This window comes from Callionymus lyra, chromosome 18, assembly GCF_982586985.1.
Source record: "Callionymus lyra chromosome 18, fCalLyr1.hap1.1, whole genome shotgun sequence".
Taxonomy (NCBI): Eukaryota; Metazoa; Chordata; class Actinopteri; order Syngnathiformes; family Callionymidae; genus Callionymus; species Callionymus lyra.
The window spans coordinates 21,067,207-21,071,368 of record NC_141835.1 but is presented as its reverse complement, the minus strand read 5'-3'; positions in this window follow the sequence as shown (position 1 = coordinate 21,071,368).

Sequence of the window (4,162 nt, the reverse complement as noted above, 5' to 3'; positions counted from 1 at the left end):
AAGGATAAGAATGTTGTGTAAGCGCTTCCCAGGTACACATTAACGTTAGAAATGTAAATCAATACAGAACATATTCTTTATTATATGTACATACAGTATATGGACACACCTTTATATTTGCCAACAGAAAGAAGGTTTCAAATGTTCAGCTGAATATATGTGATTTTTCTTACAAATGGTTCTTCTAACACAGCAGTAACACGGCTAGATAAAAACACATTGGTTGCAACAAACCAGTTCTTTACGCTGCCGTCTCCAACAACTCACCATTGAATCATTAATCCAAAGCTTAGGTGCAGCATTTATATTCAGCTTTTGGTGCACTACAGCCGTCTCTTGTTTCAGAAATCATCGTCTTCGTCCTCTTATCATTTCTTTGATCCAGTCAGTCTTTTTCTTGAGCTTCTCCTGTGTATAAAAAACTAAATTCCGACTAGCATCATTGTATAAGCCGCAGGGTTCAAAGTATGCGTAATAATTAGCAGCTCAAAGTATCAACTTTACAGTATTTAAAATAAGACAATTTAACAAAATTTCTATAACTTTATTAAGCTGTTGTCTGGCGCTTATAACCCAGTTGGACATTCCCCGAGAAAATGAACATTTTACAGTAGCAATGGTTGTACTTTGACACTCTCCTGAATGACTGACACGAATCTATCGAAGTTGAATTATTGAATAAACTACCAAACACATGTGAACACCAAACAGTGGCATATTTACAATGTTTTTATTTATATTTACACTTCAATTTTTATTTGTTCTCATCAGACATTGATACGTGTATCTCTATTTTTACCTAAAATTTCTCTTTGAAAATAGAGTTTGCTAGAATTGTGAATTCATCTCGGTTTATCTATCAATCTTTATTAATAGTAACATAATTATATATTTCTTACAACACCATTTTGTTCATAAGAAGCGTACTGTATGTAAGACGGTTAGTTCTTCTTATTATAATAATTATCCAACAGTGTTGTTTGTTGTATTGTCTTCTAGGGCAGGGTGTGAAATTAAATTAACCAAAGGGCCATTATATACTGAGACTGTTATACTAAACAAAAGACAAAGAGCCGTATAATGATGGGGAATTTCTTTTTGTATGTTGGAAAGAAAAAGCCAAACTAAGCATGAGTTGTCATGTAGATGTGTGTATATATTATTTTTATATTGATTTAAAAAAAGATATACTCAATACAAAAAATAGAAAAAGGGATAAAATTATGACTTTAATGGATAAAAAAGTGTAAACTGAACTAAAGTGTTGATTAAGTTTGTTTTAATAGAGAAAAAATGTTGTAGAATGTTGTAAAATGTAGAAACAAAATGTTTTTCACAAAATCAGAAACACATTTATCCTCATTCTTAAAGAATATAATGGCAAAAAATCTTTTGATAGATAATGAACCAAACGTTGCAACTTCTGCATCATTTTTTTCAACACATGAAATGCATTAGCAACGAAGCTAACACGAACCTATCATGTAGGTTGTCTCTCTGTTGTCTGCCTTTTCATTTTGTGATATTGTTGTTTATGTACCGGTCATCACCTCATGTCCACCGACATACGCGGGGATGAGTTTTTGTTAGTCGGGTGAAGAATCTGACTGGAATGAGGGATGATGTCATGATGTTATGTGCTCACTCCGCTCAGATCCAAACACGTCTCAAGGCAAGAAATGATTTTAGTCTTCGCCCGGCAGGCGCGGCGGTGAATCTAATAGAAAACAGAAGTTCAGGTCGTCTACATATAAAAGTTGATTCAGACTTTAAGCAAGAATATTCAACCGCAAACAGAGTTTTTTTATAGCTATTGTTCATTTTCAAGTTTCTAGAAGATGTTTCGTCTCTTTGTTCTCTACTGTATGTTGTATTTCTGGAATCATTTTTAATTATATGTTTCTTTCTCATTTAATTCTCTGAGTTTAGACCTGTGCAAATTGCATGCAGTTCGTGGCCATTTTACTTTATTCATAAACTGCTTAGATTAAAACTAAATGACTGATTTTGTGCTAACACTAGAGAAAAATATCATGCGTTTTGCAGACTTTTCTGTAATTATTTGCATTAAGATAAAATATAGATACAATAATATTCAATTCAATAATCTGGGTTCCTTCTTTTCATAACTAATTTACTTTGGTCTCTCTTTTGGCTCTTTGGACCGCCCCACACCAGTAATAGTACCAAATACTGCTAATTTAGCTTATGTTGCTATAGTGATAAATGTGAAATGCGCTTTTAGAAAGTAAACGATTACAAGATTTAAATAAATGTTTTGGTGTCCCTTATCATGTTTTGAAGTTATTACTTTGTAAAGTTAGTCTGAAATCTCGTTGTAAGAGGTTACAAGAGTGAAGTCCATTATGACGTAACAATGGCTTCACTCCTCCTCCAGCCAGCTGTGATCACGCCCCGCTTTGTTTAGACAACGAATCCCATTGGAGGTGGAGACTTTCAGGATTGATGACGCGCGGCGACAAACCTTGATGCTTGACCAATCACAACAGAGTGGGCGTGGTTATGCTTAACAAGATTTTAGCTCCAGAAAAATGAAGCGGTTTCAGTGGGCGGGGCTTAAGCACATTTTCTAATGTAAATATTTTAACGAAAAGAGAATTTTGTACAAAAAGACACATACTGATGATACAATAAAGGTCCAAGATCTATTTAAGAGACACAGCACTACGTTAAAATGCGATGATCCAAACATTACGAGGCTAAATAAGGTTCTAAGCAAGTAAATAAAACAAAACATAAATAAATAACCATATGTTGTAAATCATACTGTCAATCTAAACACATTTCAATCAGACTCCGACGCTTTGGAAGCTAATACAATAAATATATATTAAAAAATGTTATCGCGGTATTAGACATTTGATACAGAGCTCAAAGCGTGCGATTGCAGGATCAAACATTTATGGCGGCGAGAGACTGCGCTCTACAGCCCTCGGTTCACATTCGAGGGTGTAGATAAGGCCTTGGCATGATGGCAGACTAAACACAAACAGTCTCCAGATATATACGTTCTGGGCTGTGGGCGCCATTTACACGAGCGTGGAAAAAAAAAAAGACCTTTTCTGACGCCATATTTACGTCAACCTTCCAGCACGGCCACGGAAGCAGCAAAAACAAAGGCAGCATGGGAGATAATCAGTCTTAAGTCCTCATCTAAACTACACCCGGTCTGTCCACGGCCTGCTGGCCCGGGGGATTGTGCCGGACTTTTAATCCACTTAGAAGCGGAGGACCTCTGCTGCCGCTTCCGAGAGGCTTGACCCACGCTTCACGTGCGAGACGAGACGCAAGAGCATCCCAACATGTATGACGCCCCGGTACTATAACGCCTGGACGGCGCCTTTAACTCAAGCAACAAAAAAAAAAAAAAAAGAGTCAAACCTTTTTAGTAAAGCAGGCTGTTACATGAGGTCATAGGTCATGTGATTCTTAATTTCTGTAAGCAAATGCACTTTCTTTGCAGATCCCACTCCGCTGCACTGATACGACCCCAAAATATAAACAACGCACAACATTATACTCTTTCTGAAAAAAAAAAAAAAACAACCTTTCTTTTCTCTCCCGTCGAGCTCAGAATATAACATTTCACTCATCATTAGTTGTGCCGTGGACATATTGTCATACTTTCCCCCCCCCTCTCTCCCTTCTTGCACCAACGTTTGTCGTTATCTAATTTGAAATGTACTAATTCCTTATTCTTGCGGAGGGAGGGCGAACCACTGACTTCAACAGCTGCTTCATGACCCAAAAAACTGTCAGTCTTTCCCTGGAATAAATTGTGGAATATACCACCATAAGGTACAAGGGGGGGCCGCGATTGTGTCTTCGCGTTTTTCGAGACGGCGCGAAAGGTTGTAATCATTTAAACACAACTAGAACTCGTGTATTCGTATTATGAGTATTCGTGTGTGTTTAAATCGAGTGTTAAAGGCGCCGGGGGAGTTTAGAGCGGTATGGACGCGCGGGTTGCCCCCCGGGTGCCGGCGCCATGTTTCTTGTGGACCCATAGTAGAATCAATTCAGCGAGAGGGGAGCTTGAAACGGTCCGCTCGTGCTTTGCTGCGAGTCTGAGAGAAACACAGTGAAGTGAACGCACGGAGCAGCAGCCGGCAGCAGCAGCACTACACACTCGCCACAGCCA